Source organism: Manis javanica, chromosome 2 (assembly GCF_040802235.1).
Source record: "Manis javanica isolate MJ-LG chromosome 2, MJ_LKY, whole genome shotgun sequence".
Lineage (NCBI taxonomy): Eukaryota > Metazoa > Chordata > Mammalia > Pholidota > Manidae > Manis > Manis javanica.
The window spans coordinates 185,003,516-185,021,235 of NC_133157.1; the positions used below are offsets into that span (position 1 = coordinate 185,003,516).

Genomic DNA, 17,720 nt, shown 5'->3' on the forward strand with positions numbered 1-17,720 from the left:
GAAGATCAAAAGGTTAAATGTCAGTTAGGACTAAAACATTTTTTTTTTACTATTTCAATCCAATATTTATTGGTACTTATTTATTTACTTTAAGAATTTATGGTAAACTATACATAAACAAAAAATTTACCATGTATGCCAATGTCAAATCACTATGCTGTATACCTAAAACTAGTATATTATGTCAACTATATGTCAATAAAAAAAAAAGATTATAGGATTTCTTATAAACTCAAATTTTAAATCACTATGCTGTTTCAACACTGTCTCTTGTTTTGGTCTTTGGTTTTTCTAATTAGTGTTTTTCTGTTGCCTTTTATTCCCTCTGCCACTTCTATTCCAGGAAGCTGAAGGGGGCAGCCTGTCAGGAAGGCCTGCTTCCTGCTTGAGTGCTCTTTGTGAGGAAAGCCCTATTCAAATTCCTGAGTGCTTTCAGGCCACCAAAGGAGAGCCCTTATAAGAATAACTGCCTGGTAGCTATGCTAGCAGATGCTCCCCACCTCAGGAAAAAAGGCTGCCCTGAGCTTTGTCACTTTGTTGAGAGGCAGCTGTATGTTTGCTGGCCGTTCCTGTCTTGTAAGGGAGGAAGGGAAGGAAGGAGCAACTGTTTTCTTTCCCAACAACTGCACCAAAATCCATGACACACAGGGCTTCCTCCCAAGGTCCAGGGTGACTCAATTTCAGGTGTCAAACACATTAATTCAGTGCTATTTTAAGAGTTAGACAAATGATGATGGAGAAAATAATACGTTTCTAATCAAGATAACCGATTGGAAATGTAATAGTCTAGCCTATAATGTAGGAATGTACCAAATAGCAGCTAATGTGGGCTGAGGGCACCAATGGTGTTTGATATAATGCTGAAGGAGACATACCTGGATGTGACACCTTATAGTTGGGCCACTTACCTGTGTACACTTGAGCAATTTTCTTAACGTTTCTGAGCTTCAATGTCTTTATCTGTAAAATGGAAATAATGTTACTTGCCTTCTAAATTGGTATAATGCTTGTAATATTTATATAATGACATAATTTTGTTACAAGGTAAATAAAATATTATACAGAAGCACCTAAAATGGGGTCTGGTGCCTATTGGCCTATTGGGTATTGAATAAATAGTAACTCACACATAATAACTTAGTGCTTTACATGTATCACTTTATTTAATCTTTGCAAGAACTCTGTGACGCAGGTAATATTATGATCCCCCATTTTATAGATAAAGAAACCAGGGCACAAGAAGGTTAAAGACTCTTGCTCAAGGCTAGACAGCCTTCAGTGGCAGTTGGCGCTTGAACCCATGCCATTTGGCCCAAGACTTTGTGCTCTCTTGCCCTTCTAATTCTTTCTGCCCTTCATCCGTGCCCACATGACTACAAAATGCAAATTTGCAGGTCTTTTCAGGACATAAAAACCAGATGCTTTCTCAAGGAGCATGTCCTTTTCTCTCACATTATCTATAGACCAAATAATGTCACAAGGTCTCTTGGCCAGAGCAGGGACACCAAGGACTAGCAGTTATTCTGGCCTAAGTGCCTCTTTTTAAATCAAATGGCCAAGGTCAAGAAGATGTGTACCTCCTGTGTTCCTGTTTTGGGCATCAGACTCAGCTCCTTTACCTTCCCCTTCCCCTTGTCCATCCTGGTTTCAGTCATCTTGCTGAAACATATCCCTTAGCCACAAAAGATATAGGACCAGAGTGTGTGGATGGGTCCATTCAGATTCCTTGCCACAGGGACATCATTATGGACAAAGAATACATTATAGTAAAAAATGGGACTCCCTTTCCTGATTCCCCCACCTCTTCTTACAAAGAAAGGGTTCAGAAAAATCTGCTACAGCCACATTGTCTTGGATCCCTTATTGTTGTTGTTTTTCTGTGCCTGCCCTTCTATCATAATTTTGTTTCGGAGATTTGGCATTTGTGTCTATGACTTACGAAACACTTAAAAAACTTCTGGCACTTATTTCAGGGTTACTTAACAATGACTAGAATCAAGTTGGAGTTAAAGCAAGAAGGGACTTCGGAACTCAAAAGACAGCACAACATCTGGTTATACCTACCTGTTTCCAAAATTATACCTTGTGAAAACTTCCTCTCTCATAAAATGTCAGTACAGCAAATTATCCTAATAAAGAACCCCTGGGAGGTGGGGGCGGGTAGGGAGAGGGACTGAAACAAGAATGCCAATTTGGCAAGGCTGAATCTTTATCAGGTAACTCTAAACTTCTAAAGTTATATTGTGAAAATAATCCCACAGCCCAAAATTTATATAAATTAATAACAAACTCAGAGTCTTCATAACAACTGGTCAATGCCTAAGCACTTTAAGTGTTGCAGAGAAAAGAGAGTGACTCTAATGGAAAATTCTGATTAATGCCAATTTTGAATCTAATAAAGTCTCTTTGCTAGCTGCCTAAGTTATTAAAACTTAACCTATGATTTTGAAAAAAATGTTTTTCCCTATTTACATTCAGATGAGAACACATTAAAAACACTGACTCTGAATGACAGCTTTTTGAAGACTTTTAAGTCCCTAAAGTCTTGGTTTATCCAGGCTGTGCTGTTCTGACCATTACCCTAACTCACTGTTGGCCCTTGAAGCCTTATTGCCCTGTGCTTTCTCCTCAACATTAGGATGGGGCTGGAGTTTTTAAAGTCTAAAACCCATTTTCTCCGAAATGCCCTAGTGGATAATATTGGGAATGACTCCATTGCTTCAAATGCTTTAAAAAGTATTTCCCTTGAAGAATCTAGCAAAACTCTTAATGATCATCTGATTGTTGGTCAATAAATAAGAGGTGAACAAGAGCAACACAGAGCTCTGTGATAGTAAAGAAAGATAAAGTAAGTATGAGATTTACATTTTTAAAAATCCTTCATGTGTCACTGATCTCATACCCTCAATGAATTGCCTTAAATTCTTTTAGTAGTGGAAAATAATGCATTTATACTTTTAAGTCACTTTTGCAGATTTTTCAAATAACTTTTCCCCAGTCAGTTATTACCTAGACTTAGACTTCATGCACAAATCCCATTTAAATGTAAATCTGAGCTAGTCTGATCATCCTAATACTTGAGTTCACAAACCTATTTCTTTGCTTTTAGAGTTGAGAATCAAGATAAACCTTTTCTCTTGTATCCTTAGAGCTTGAGTTCAAAAACTATTCTCTCTCTGGATAAGATTCTGATGCCTGACAACATGTTGGGCTGGGGTGTGGGAGAAAGCAAGACAACATAGGTTCTTAGCGGTCCAACAAATATATCTGAACTCAACTGTTTTCATTAGGAAGCATCACTGGGAGTCAATGAGATTTACTTATATCTTGGAAGAAACTCAATCTTTCTCCTGCTTTATGCAGGCAAAAAAAAAAAGATCCCCTGAGGCCCTGGAAGATTGCCTATAAATAAAATATACTCTCTTTAGTACACAGAGTCAATGCTGTGTACTTCAGATGCCTCTTAAAGGACCTGCTGGTTCTTGGCACTATTCTGGATCATTCAAATTACTGTGTAAGTGTTGGGAAAATAGTCTATGGCTGTAGTTAGATCAGGTTTTAGCCCCATTTCAGACACTGCTAACTGTGTGGGCTGGGGCAAGTTTCTTCCTATCAGCACCCTCAGTGCCCCCCCCTTTAGGCTGAGGGCAATAGTACCGTACCCACAAAGCTCCCAGATGGTTGTGTCAATTCCATGGGACACTGTGGGAAGGTGTCACACAGTGTCCAGTGCACAGAACACACACACAAAATATCAATTCTCCCATACTCTTTCATCTGCACAAATAAGGTGATAGTGTGTGCAGAGCCCAGGTGGCATGATGTTGGTTAACAAAAGGGTTAAATTGGCATTATTAATGCCATGCCGGTGTTTGCTGTATCACTCAACAGTGGTATTACCTGCTCTTGTAAAGTCTGCAACAGAGGCAAAAGCCAGGCGGGGACCGAGTGTCCATTCCTGAACCCACAGTGGGCTAGTCATGTGCACAACTATATTCCCATCTGCCTCTGCCTCTGTCTCCCACCCAGGCTGAGCACAGCTGGGGAAGCACGTTGAAGTTCTATGATGCATCCACTTCATCCTTCGGCTAACCTGTTTGGGTGAGAGCCTCCTCTTCGCTTGCAAGTTCTCATCCTTGGGGACTGGAGTTGGTGCCAGTGTGGGGACCTGTGATGAAGAAGCTAGTGGAAGAAGCTGCAGGAAGGGGGCAGAGCCTGGCGGTCCTGCCCCAGGACCTCAGGAATGCTCACTGTGTGCTGCACACTCAGCTAAAGGCTTTATTGGCATTACCCCAAGTCATTCTCTTCCAAGCTCCCTGAGAAAGGCAGGTGAGCCCTTGTCACTCAGAAAGCTTTAGCAATTTTTTTCACCATCACATAGCAAGTAAATGGCAGAACTGGGTTCAAACCTGCCCTGGATGATTCCAGGACTCAGTGCTCTTAACAAGTGCTGCATCGCTGTCGGCTGCAGTTTTAGCTTATAGCTCTTGAGGTACTCTGTGTGTTGTATTCTTATTATTTGTTCATATTTCATCTCAAAACCATCTTACTGATCTTTGCACAACTAGAATCTAGGCACAACATCAGAGTTGTTTGGATAGCTTTACACAGATAATTTTTTTCCTTTTAGTTGAAGAGAACTATGCAGGAATACATAGTCATGCAGCCCCATTCCTGTCCTCCTGATGTGCCAAGAAAGAGTGACATTTAAGGTCCTGTCCAAAAAGAAATCTCACAGGCGCTGCATCCTGGAGTCACAGTCCTAGGCAATTTTTAGTATCAGCTCAGTGGAAGAAGAGAAATATACCAAAGTTCCAGCAACAGACATCTATTTGATAAGAAGCATGTTTTATAATCAGTTAAGCACAAACATTTATAAGCATAAATTTTTTTAAAAGATTAAGTTGTTCATTTGGGCTCCCATCATTTTCTGTTGGTTCTATCCTAATTAGTGGAAGTGCTTGAAAATTTTGCCAGTGTTTCCTAAGTTGTCTCCATAATGGAAGTGAAGTGAAGGGTTGATAAATTTTTCTGAGTAACTGGAAGATAGAGGCTGGGAAATTTTTCTAGGAAATTCAATAAACAGTCTAGGTTTGGGAGGCTGAGGTCCCTAGAGAGCAAAGTCTACATTGGTGATGGCATAGCCACATCACATTCACACATGCACACTCATTTTTTTCCTACTATAAGAGTATTCTGTTCATTGCAGATATTTTAGAAAATACAGAAAATGAAGGAAGAGAAACCATCATCCAGATTTTCACCATCCTAAGAAAGACATCCTTTGGGGAACCTCCCTCCAGTTTTAGCTGTATGTTATAACCAAATGTGGACCACACTGTAGGCATTGCCTTATAGCCAGACCACACAATATTTAAAGGATGCTACTCTGGGTGCCTAAAGCTTTGTCAACCCTGACTGTTTTTCCTGGAAGAGAGTTTTTAGGAGATTTAAGAGATCTGTAGTAGACATAATATAGATGTGGTACAGCACTAGCTGGAGTGCTTCATCCTTAGAAGTCTGGACAAAGAGAAGGAAAAACTTAAGCGTCCAGTCAAGGGCTTTAATTTCAGTCCAAACAAAAGCTTTCTGGGTGACTTCACAGGTATGGCGTAACTTAACTCTCTAAAAATGATTTCAGATTACTGCCAGAAAGGACAAGAGCTGACCCAACAAAGCATAGAGAACTCCAGGAAATGTATAATGACAAACATTTTAGCTAATATTGATCCACTGGAAAATCAGATTTCTTCCTGCCAGGTGCTCCAATGAAGGCTATAGTGCTCTTCAGAGAGCCACATTTTGTCTTTCAGCACAGAGGGCTGTATTGAGAAAAATGAAATGTTATGTAGTTTGGAACTTGTCTATAAAATGCACACTGTTGACAACAGTTCCTCCCCACAGTCTACAGAAGTTAATTTGTACAAAGAAGTGGCTGAACTAGTTTATAAAGTGCAAAACTGGAAGCCAAAAGCTTAAGGCTGGCCTCCTCTGCTTACTTAGTAAGCAGTGCTCATGTAATTATTTCTCAATCCCTTCCAGGAAAAACCATCAGGGTTGACAAAGTGATCAATTGTGGGTAGCTTGGCTTTGGGAGGGTAAGGTTTTGGGGTCCAGTCTCTTACTGCATGAGTTCCTCAAGGTTATTCCAGATGGTATGTGGTTTTGCATTAATACAAGATGAAGTTCATGGCTGAGCATCTTGGAGGTGGTTTTGGTCAAGTCATGAGTCATAAGACTGTTAAGTCTCAGCTCAGCAATACTCAACTTTTCTGGAGCCTTTCTCTGAAAACTGTGTACTTAATGTTATCCCAGGGATGCTGTGAATAAACGAAAAGGCCTTTGTAGTACCAGCCCCAAAGCAGTTCTTACAAGTAAGGAAGAGGAATTCTCAGCTGTCCTGCCATCTCCTCCAGGTATTTTCCAGTAGACCTCAGGGTCTCCTTTCCCAACTAGGGCTCAAAGGAATGTCCACAAAGACGCAAAGAAAAGCACCTTCTCTGAACTAGCATTTCAGTCTTTACAGATGATGGAAAATGTCTTTGAGGTTTAGAGTTGGGGAAACTTGCTTTGGTTCACTCAGTGCCCTTTATAACTGCATCTGTTATTAGCAGGGTGGGCTGTGTTAGTATTAACAGGCATTGCTTTCTTAGGCCCGGAGTTCCACGTGATATTTTGGCTGAGAGCATTAGACAGAGGAGACTGAGAAAAGCCAACTCTCTGTGCTGGTGATATTGCCCCTTGGATTCTTCTGGAAGGCCTGACTTTTTGCCTAAGCTAATTTATATTCTCTCCATTTAAGAATCTAATCTGACAGTGAATCAGAATAAAGAGCTGCCCTTCTATGGTTCCTAGCTTCTCAGACATGCTAACAAGTTTGATCAGTTCAAAATGTCCGACTTTTCCAACTTCTCTTTCCATAGATGGGCTTAAGTTTTCTTTGATCTTTCCTTACCCAGTATTCTATGGGCAAATGGTTTGTAATAGGATCATCCAATGTTAGAAATGCCCTCAGAGATCCTCCAGCTCAGTAGGTATTAGGAACTCTACTCTTGGGAGGAGGTGACTCTGGGATCACCAAGTGGTGGTGGGGGGACATGGGAAGGACCCAAAATACGGCCCTGCCACACAGCATGTGACACAAACACACAGCATGCAGACATGCACCTCCAACTGGCGCCATCTTCTAAGTAATTCTTCCAAGTAATACTTCATTGGAACAAAGCAGGATATGGCTAAATAAGTTTGACCCTCCTCCACCAACTTCACCCCTTAATTCTACTGTTTTAAAAAATAAATTGCCAGGCAGGCTAACTGACCTACCTAAGGCACTTAGGCTCCATTGTGACAAAGCCAACACTGGAATCCACATGTTCTTACTGGCATCTACTCATTCATTCACAAACATTTCCTGTCCCAGCCATTACACCAACCACTAGATCCAAAAAGACTCATTTAACAATTTAAATAAGTCATATCTGAAAAAATTATTTCCTGTGAATTCCAGAATAATTCATAATAACTTATTTTTTCAGTGACTTAATTAAAGGCCTCTCCTCATTAAATACCACATTTCTTCCAATTGCACTAAGGAATTTGTGGTATATTACCATTTAAAATATGTGGAATATATTAAGGCTTGCAAATTCCATTCATTTTAAAAGCATCTTTGTAGTTTATGTTCCTGGGTTCATAGCATATGTTCAACTATATAACTCCACTTTGTATTCTGTTTCTTTCAATGGAGGCAACACTTCCAAATGAACCATCTTTCATGACTATGCTCTGTATTGACATGATATGTTGTGTACAGCTTTGTCAGTACACTTAGTACATTATTTTATATCTGTTTATGTGTCTGTTTCTTGCAGCAGAATACAAGCTGCTTAAGGGCAGCGACAGCATATTACTCGTCTCAGTATCCCTAGAAGGGCTCAGAACACGTTCTCCACGTTAGGGGGAAGGATGAATCAGGTACAGTGCTTCTCTATAACTATAGATGTTTTTTATGACAAGGAAAACTTTAGGAAAGATTGTAGTCCTCTGCTGAGTCCAGTCCTCTTAAAATAAAATACAGCATTACTGTCTTGAACAAAAGAGTCCTGTAAGCTTTTTTAGACTGAGATCAACCTTCCGAATAAAACCTGTTTAAGCTTAGAGGGGAGATGAAAGAAATCGCAAGAGGGTTCTTCACTATCTTCCCTCTATTCTCTAAGTATTTTGACTACAAAAAGAAAATTACACAGTCTATTCTCTTCTTTAAACATTTACCTTCCCTAAGGAAACTATGATATATACAATAACATTTTTTTGTGATGAGCATTTTCAAACATGCAGAGAAGTTGAGATAATAGAATAATGAACATCCTATAATATCAACCAAATTCAACAACTATCAACATTTTATCACTCTTGTTCTACTTATCCTCCCTTGTTTTAAAACTATGTTAATATGATAGAACATTAAATGGATATTGAAACTGCAAATATGTGAATTAACCAAATATGGCAATACTTACATGAAGTAACATTAATTACAACCACTCAAGTAACAAGTAGACACTGATATAAAATAGTAGACATAACTTATAAAATGATATAGGAAAGATAGGAAGAAAGCTTGTAATATTATAAATTATTTAGGATTTAATATTTATTTAGTTCATGTTTGTTCAAGGATTCCAGAATCTCATGATCATTATGATATGAAGTTTTCCAATTGTCTGTAGCTCTAAAATTTTTATTTGTCCCTAATGTCCATTCTCTCTTTCTTACTAATAGAACCCTCAGTTTTCAGTTAGGCAAAAAACTACTTGGAATAAAGATTGCATTTCCTTATTCCTTTGTTAATAGATGTGGACATGTGATTAAGTTCTGGCCACTGGGATGTAAGGGAAGGTGTCATGTATAAATTTAAGGAGATGTCTTTAAAGGCCAGAAGCATGCTCTTTGCCCTTTCCTCCTTCCTGTTGGCTATATGCAGATATGATGGCTGGAGCATAAGAAGCCATATAGGATCATGACGTTGATTGTGCCAATCATGGAAGAGCAGTGGGAAAGCTAGGTCCCTGATGACTTTGTGGAGATACTTCATCAGTTCTAAACTACCTCCCTCCAGACCTCTTTTATATCAAAGAGAAATAAATTTCTATCTTATTTCTTAGGCCTTTAGTCTTTAAATTTTTATTTAAAAAAAAAACACTGATTAAGACACTCATGGTTTATTTAGTTCTGCACTTAGAATCTTTATTGTAGTGATTTCTAGTCTTCCATATTTGATTTTTAAAAGAAGCAGTCTCTTAAACTGTATCTTTAAAAAAATACTTAACAAATCTGAGGCAGTCTCTTAAAATGTGAATACAATTCAGGTTAAGCATTAATAGCATTCTAAGCCATTCAGCCCTTGCAAACAGATACACAGAAAAGTCATCTGGTAGATTTTGTCTCTCATCTCTCAAGTCTTTGGCATCCTGAAAACCTTTTCTATTAGTAGTAGTTGTGATAATGAAGTTGCACCTCTGAGATTCAGCCACATTCTTTGTATAAATCTGTTTGGGCTGCCATAACAAAATACTACAGGTGGGGTGGCTTAAAGACAAGACATTATTTTCTCATACTTGTAGAGGCTAGAAGTCCATGATCAATGAATCAAAATTCGTTTTCTGGTGAGAGTTCTCTCCCTGGCTTGTAGATAGTGGCTTTCTTGCTGTGTGCTGGGGGCAGGGGTGGATGTGGGTGAGGGGCAGCTCTCTGGTGTCCCTTCTTAAAAGGGCATTAATCCTATCAGATTAGGGCCCTACCCTTATGACCTCATTTAACGTTCATTACTTCCTTAAAGGTCTATCTCCAAATATAGCCACATGGGGGTCAGGGCTTCAACATATGAATTTGGGGGAACACAAGCATTTGGTTCATAATGATCTTAAGTCGTCTCATGCGTTGCCTCAAACAAGGCAAATCAGGGAACAGCTGGGAAAGAGGGCAGGACAGTGAAGCTGCACAACTTTTGAGAGCAGCTGATGACAGCAGTTGCATGGCACCACTGTTGGAAAGGGGGAGTCCTGCTCTCCACATGCCCTCTCTTTAAGCCTCCGAGAGCTGCAGCAGAAGACAAAGAGCACTGCTCTAATGTGATGTGAGTGGAGAATACATATGGCTTACCTTCCCGGCATCCATTTCCCCTTCTTTGACAACAGTTCGTAGGTCCCCCTGCAGCCCTCTCTCAGTGAATGTGATGCTCCAACTCCAAGGTGAGCAACTGGCCCCAGCCCGAGCCAATCAGTGTATCTCATTTCTTTGGCCACAAAGATTGAGTTAGTAGTGGACACGTGACTTAAGTTTATCTAATTGGAATGAATCTTAAAAGTTTGGGGAAAGCCTTAGGAAAAAAACTTTTCTCTGTTTGCCAGCTCAGGATGTTAAGAAAATGAGGCTGAAAGATCATAGCTATAGTGCAACCACAAGGACAGACCCTTAACTGAGAATCTAGGCAACCTAGAAGAGGCTGATTTGAATGGAAGGAAAAGGGCAAGTCGTATTCTGGGTGACATCATTTAGGCCCTAGGGTCAGGCTGAAGCCAGTGCAGCCTCTAGACCTCTCAGCTAAGTCAGTAAGTTCCAGTTGGCTATTGTTGTGGTATGACCCATAAGTAGAGTTGCCAGATAAAATGTAGGACATCCACTTAAACTTGAAATTCAGATGAACGTAGAAAACATTTTATTATAAGCATGGAACATAACTTACACCAAAAAATTATTTATTGTTCATCTGGTACTGATATTTAACTAAATGTCTTGTATTTTTATTTGCTAAATCTGACAACCCTACTTGTAACCAAAATGTATTAGTGATGGATGATAAAACACAGTGTTCATGAGAGGGTCTGAAACATCTGCTGTTTTGGTGACTGGGAGATAGGATTTCTTGGCTGGGCCTAAATGTTACAGAATGAAAAAGCCTGAGGATGTTGCTACCAGCATTGTTTCAATAACAGGGTGTCATGTGTTGGTGTTAACAGGACTGATGTGTGTGGGTGAGTAGAAAGAAGTCAGGGGTCTTAGCAGACCCCAGGATTAGCACCATCCAGAAAGCCCAGAGCAAGACACACATGAGAATAAAGATCAATGAATCTTTATTCTTGACTGCATCAATGAAATGCATTTGAAACAGATAAAAAGTTTTTTAAATTCACTTTGTATTCAAAGTATAGGCAAGGAAGGTGGGGCGTGGAGGTGGGGGAAGAAAGAGAAAGAATATAGCAGGTGAAATAACATGGACGATGAGGGTGGTCCTGAAGACACCTCAGGTGTGGCATGAGTGAACTGGCCTCACAGTGCCAGCAGCCCCCTGGGTTGAGCATGATTCAAGGGTCACTGCTCTTCCAGGTTGATGATCAAAATGTTTAACAAATGATATGCCAGACTGCTGTGTGCCTGCTGAACGTCAGCTAGGCTCAGTTTGAGCAATTTCCCTTTGAACCATTGTTGTTAGTCCTTTACTTGTGCATAAGAGGTCACATCACTTTAGAAAGTGAGAAATTGAGGCAAGCTAGCAGAAACCAGGCACCTGCAGGTATCAGACATCACAGAAAACAGGGGCATAACAGAGGTGGGAAGGTCAGTTATTTATCAGAGGTCAGTACAAGGTAAAGCATGTTCAGGTGACTAGACCAGTAGACCTTATTTTGCAGAATGGTGCCCAACCATGTTCCCTTCACTGTCACACCCTGTCTCACCCTCTAAGGGAGTTTCTGGGAGTCTGGGGGCCTTCCCATTTGCTTGGCTATGCCTGCCTTCCAGAGGGTCTCCAGTCCTAGCCCTGATTCCTGAGTGCCTTTGGTCTCACCTGGCATCACCTGGGCTCCCCTCCCTGCCTGGGTCTAGACCTTCAATGACCACAACTCACATCAGGTGTGATAAACTTTTCCTTGTCAGCTGTGGATTTCCCAGACCAAAAACCTTGCCAAACCCTCAATGTCATACTGCATGAAAAACAGAAAGTCAATCTCACTCTTCAAAAATAAACTGAGAACTTGAAACAAAAAACAAAGAAACCATGTTTTTTATGCCCAAAGTACAACCTCTGTACCGACCTGTGGTTGCCTGCTCACCATTAGACGGAAGAGGGTGGAAGGCACTGAACGGCGATGAAGACACACTGAGAGCAGCAGCTGGGCCCTGCGGCTCACAGAGCAGAGGGGTCGTGTCACCAAACGCGAGCATGTGGCTGAGGCACAGGGAGGTGACCCCAGCTAGCTGTATTTCACTGAGGTATCAGGGATGCACAGACTGCAAAAGGTCAGGGGTCATGGCTTGAATTGTAAAATAACAAGACAAAAAACACTTTACATACTTGCTGAGTAACCGGACTACCCCCAGACCTCACTAGCTTGCAGGTAACCAGGCAGCCACAGTAATATTAGAATTTGAACATTACTAGGCTTGGAAAGGCTGTTGGGAGATGAGTCTTGACTGCATTATGGCAGTCTTCCAAGTATATACTACTGCTAGCACATTAGTAAATAAAATATCAGACCACACTGCAGGAGTAGTATTTAGCAAGAGCTTACACAGAAGGACCCAATAGGGTCACTATGAGATGCTGACGTTACGGCACCTGCAGTGGTGGCCTCCTACTCCCTTATCTGGAACAGCCACAAGGTATTGTTCCTGGACCATCTTCTTCACCTGACTGTCCCCCCTTCAGGCCCCACTTAGCCGAGCTTCCCTGAAGTAGTGTCTTGACTGCATTTTTAGTGTGCATGTGTAAAGGACAGTGTGTGTGTGTGTGTGTGTGTGTGTGTGTGTGTGTTGGTGGGGGTGCATAGGGCTCTATGGCTGGGTAAGGAGCAGCAGCAGGTGTCACACCCCCACATGTTCACTGCCACTGCTCCCCCAACTCCATTCCCCCTTCTTTAAGGCTAACTAATTACACTTTATTTGGGGTGTAAATAATTCCTAGGTTAAGGGTTAAGTCCACCAACCATTTTTCATACCTATACCTCATTTGCCTTCATTACACCTTAGCTGAGCACAGAGGCCAGAAACAGGAAGGGGCAGAACTAGGGAAAGAGGAGGAGGAGGCAGAGGAGGCTGGGGTGGAGTGGGGAGTGGAAGAGGGAGAGAACAGGGGGGAAAGATCAAGGGCTGGAGAGGGACCCTGCACCAGCACACATTAGATCCTCTCCTCTCTCCTCTTTCCCTGCTGTCTACACTCTCTCTCTATTTAGGATGAATTCTGGAAAAATCCCTACTTACCAGGTCTTTACCCTATGGCAAAATACATGAAAATGTTCTCTGCTCTGTGGCTTGAGATTTGATCCAAGCTTTCACCACCAGCCCAGGTTTCAGTTTCTGGCCCACAGTTATTCTCTCTTAGTCCAATTGCTGGTGCAATTTCTGGCTCCTCTATTGCTAAGGCAGCCTGATTCCTTCCGCGGCCTTCCCCCACAGCCCAAGGAGCCTTTGGAGGGAGCCTGCACCCCTCCACAGACCTAGGGCTCCCCTCCCCATGGGTCCCTTGCGTAGTGAATCCTGGTCTGGCACACAATGAGAGACGATGGTCAAGGAAACTCTCTGTACCCTTCCACCCAGGGCCTCCCCTCCTCTATGAAACCTTCTTGGAGCTCCTCGGCCAGAAAAAAATCCATGTGCTGAGTGCAATAATGAACATGATCAATTTTCTGTTTATGTCAAAACAGACAGGAAGAGAGCATTAGGTCCTACAATTGCTAGAGTGAACAACTTGAAATCCACCCGGGATATTTCTGTTCTCCTAAGTCCTTTTTCAGTGCTCATCCCCCACCCCCATCCCGCAGGAATACACGCAGTTCAGTCTCGCCCTGGCTCTCATTTGTAAATGGCTCACCAACCCTCAGGGCGATGCTTGCAAGATAGAAGTTCTGCCTGTTGTATTTTAGATACACTGGGGAAGAGTGATGGGTTAAAAGTGTAGGTCTGGACCTGAAATGCCAGAATCAAACCCTAGCTCAGATAGATACTTTGAAAACATGTGAATTTAGGCAACTGACTTCACTTCTCTGTTTCTTTTTCCATAAAGTGGGGATAATAGCATCTACCACAGAGCATTGTCATGAGGATCAAATGAGATAATATATAAAACTTAACACAGAACTTGGCACACTGTAAGTGCCATACATGGTAATGTAATTCTTACTTTAAGGATTTATTCTTGAGAAATATCAACCACTATTGTCCCTCTGGTATAGAGCACACAACCTCCTTCCAAAACACATTCCTTCTGAGGGTGGTCAATGCTCCCAACCCAAATGAATGAAATTTTCTTCATCCAAATACCTGTAAGCAACCCATTTCATTCATACCTTCATTCATTCATTCAGGCTAGAGAAATTCCTCTTCCCCAAAACATGCTTTTTAGCTTACTGTCTTCTAATCAGCTACTGTACTCCCTTTGGGCTGCTCCAAAGCCCTTCACCCCACATTAAATCCCACCACTTCATTGCCATTTTTCTTCACAACTTCCCCATGTCTCTCCAGTATATCTCCCAAATCGGTCTGAGCAAGTGCTGTGTTTCCTCCTTTTGGCATCAGCATTTCACAAAAGCTCATTTACAATTTTAAAAGAATCTACAGCAACATAGGGGCCATGATAAAGTGTGAAGTGGAATTTTTCTGAAGATAGCTATCAAACAATGCTTCAGAGCCCAGCTACAGTTGTAGGATTTCATCAGGCTTTTATGTTCCCATGGTAACCAATGTACGTGCAAAGCTTATGAACATATATTAACAGAGACTGAGTGGAAAACATGCTGTGCTAAGTGAGAAGAGCCAGATCTAATTCCAACTCTGTGGCTGATCAGCTGGGTGGTCTGGGGAAGCTATTTATAACTGAGCCAATGTTTCAACTCCATCAGTGTTTCTCAAAGTATATGCCTCAGTTTTCTTACATCAAAATCAATGATTATGCTTTTTTAAAGTGCATATTCTTGCACCCCTTCCAGAACTACTGAAGCAGAATCTCTGGGTTAGAGGGACCAAGAATTGCATTGTTAGCAAGATCCCCAGGTGGTTGTTAAACACATTGAAGTCTGAGAATCCCCTTCTCACAACTTGTTATAGTTCTCTGCTTATTCATGCAGGTTCCTGAGGACCAAAGAATTATTGCAAAAATCCCTGAACAACATCAGGCAAAATATGTTCTTCAGAATACTTTCATTAACACATATTTACCCAGTGCTTCCTTATGGCACTATTTTTGGGATATATCAGTCTAAAGAGAAAATGCCTGTCCTCATGGAGCTTACATTCTAGTGTGTGGAAGGAGAGATGGTAATAAACTATTAGTAAATATAAAATAACAGATGGATTATATAGCATGCTAGATGGTGATGAGCATGGTGGGAAAAAAACAGAGAAAGATGGGGGAAGTTAGCATAGAGGGTGTTAAAATTTCTCCTAAATTATATGAACCCACAAAAATCAACTCGTATATTTATTATGAAGGCCTGACAGTGGGCCCACCTACTCCTTGAAGTAGACCAGGATAATGTAGTAGATACTGCTGCCGCCCCAGCCAGCTACCTGGCCTCCGCCACCCCCCAGATGTCTTCCCCCCACCCCCACTCTCCTATGGGACCCTGTCAATGACTCAGTGACTACTGATGGCCCCTGCCTCAAGGTGGGGTCAATTTGGTATAATTTGTGCTCCATGACCTCTCCTGGGTGAACCACTTCCTTACCAGTTTTCCCCCTGCCCTGTCCTGCCTCCCTCATTCCCCTTGTCCTGAGAGCATGCTTGTGAATCACTTGCACAGAATCCCTGTGTCAAGTTCTGCTGTTCTAGGCTATCCAGTGTAAGGCAAGCCCCCAAGCAGTAGAATAGGATACTTCAGTGGGTTCTATAGACCGGGAGGACTGAGGGCTATTATGGCTCACTCTCGCCAAATCTTTACTGCCCATTTTCACCCTCTATTTACATTTAATATTCAGAGTCTTTTGTGTACCTGCCACTGCTCTGCAGAAAAAAGCAGGATGCATCACCTGGTATCTGCTCTCAGTTTTCTCATTCCTTTATTCCTTCAGCCACAGACACTTCCTGAGTGCCAACAGGGACGCAGGGACTGTGCTGAGCTCAGGGGTACAGCACAGCAAAAGGTCCTGGACATCATGCGCTAGGACACTGGCATCCATTTTCTGTTAAATACCTAATAATTGAAAATTACCAAATTTTTGTACTATCAGTGGGCTTAAAGATAATGATCATATAACTTGCTCATCAGCAATTTAAAAAAAATCCAACTTTGACACATCTTTGCTCAAATAAATGAACATTTCCATCTTGAATGCCTCTTTGAAGGAAACAGGATGGAGGGTAGGGGCAGAAGGGACTGCAGCCAGATGGTGTTCTGCTGAAATAAGACGGGGACCTGCGCACTCCAGTGTTTTCTATTGCAGAAAGGAAAGCCCTCCTTCTTAATAGATTCTACTTTTCACATTTACCACATCAGATTTTTTTTAATGATTTTGATAGATGCTGGCATTCTTCACAGTCTTGACAGCATGTCTATTCTTGAAATATTTGCAACATTAAAAAAAATGCTTGGAAGTTTTTTTTAAAAATAAATTTTGTTATACAACATGTCTTTGCTCCTGGCATTTGGTGGGGGCAGCATGGGAAAAATATAAAGGGGCCCATCTATAGAAGCTTGCTGGTGGCCTCGGTGGTTCAGGTTGGCCTGCCTGCCAGTCCGTGGGGGCCGGGGATGAGGCCTGCAGCCTGGGCGAGGACGGCCATGTGGTCTGGAACTGGTAGAGCTCCTCAGAGAGAGGACAGATGAGGTTGGAGCCTCCCTGAATATGGTGTCCAGTGGGGGAAAGACAATAAACCAGGTTTGCATACACTAAGGGCCTAGGGCACTGTGCTTTGGTGTTTACCCAGCCCCAGAGGCAGAAGCTGTAGAACTTACCAGGAAGAGAATGACAGTGACTCACTGGCACAGTGTCATGATTTCAGCAAGTTTCCCGTAGACAGCAAGAGCTGCTGTGTTACTCACAGTCCACTTTCTCTCTGTGGCCTATTCACAGGCCCACAAAGGAAAGTGCCTGAACTCATCTCTTTCACCTCCTCCACCACTTCTTCCACCTCACAGCAAAGAAGGGGCCCTAGAGGGCATGGCTCAACTAGGGTGTGCAGGGGAATCACCAGGGGATCTTGTTAAAACACAGATTTCATCCAGTCACTCTGCATAGGCCCCAACAGTCTGCATTTCGCCTAAGCTGAAGGGTGATTCTAATGTTAATGTGGTCTCTGCACCAGCCTGAGGGCAGTGACCTACTGCTTCAGAATCCCCACACTGAGGGAAGGAGAGGTGCCCTGTGTGGCCATACCGGTAAGGCCAGGGTCCTTCTGGTGACAGCAAATCTCCAATCTCATCCCTGGAAGTGACCCCAGTGACTGAATACTGCTATCATTGTCCCTTACTGGCCACTTTACCCACCACACAGTTAGGCACTAGCTAATGCTCCAGCCAGCATTTCCTGCCTGCCTCCTGCAGTGGGCCTCCTGGAAGAGAACATACACGAGACACAAAAGTATAAAATGAAATTTCACATTCACCACACGATTTTCTGCTCCATCACTCCGCCTCCAGCTGCTTTATGAGCAGCGGCTCAGTGAGGCAGCCTCTTCTCTGCTGCATCTTCTAGCTGGAGCCTGCTCCTCCGTGGTTGAGTGTGCTTTG

At 42.1% G+C, this 17,720-nt stretch overlaps 1 long non-coding RNA gene across 1 annotated transcript in view; it reads right to left on the minus strand.

Moving 5' to 3' along the window:
* Nucleotides 1–897: 897 nt before the first annotated feature.
* The window catches only part of LOC118967891 (uncharacterized), a 36,352-nt gene continuing 19,529 nt past the window's right edge, over nt 898–17,720 (minus strand). The window contains exon 3 of the long non-coding RNA XR_012124189.1: nt 898–960. This is a non-coding gene — a long non-coding RNA (uncharacterized lncRNA). The remainder of the gene's footprint in view (nt 961–17,720) is intronic.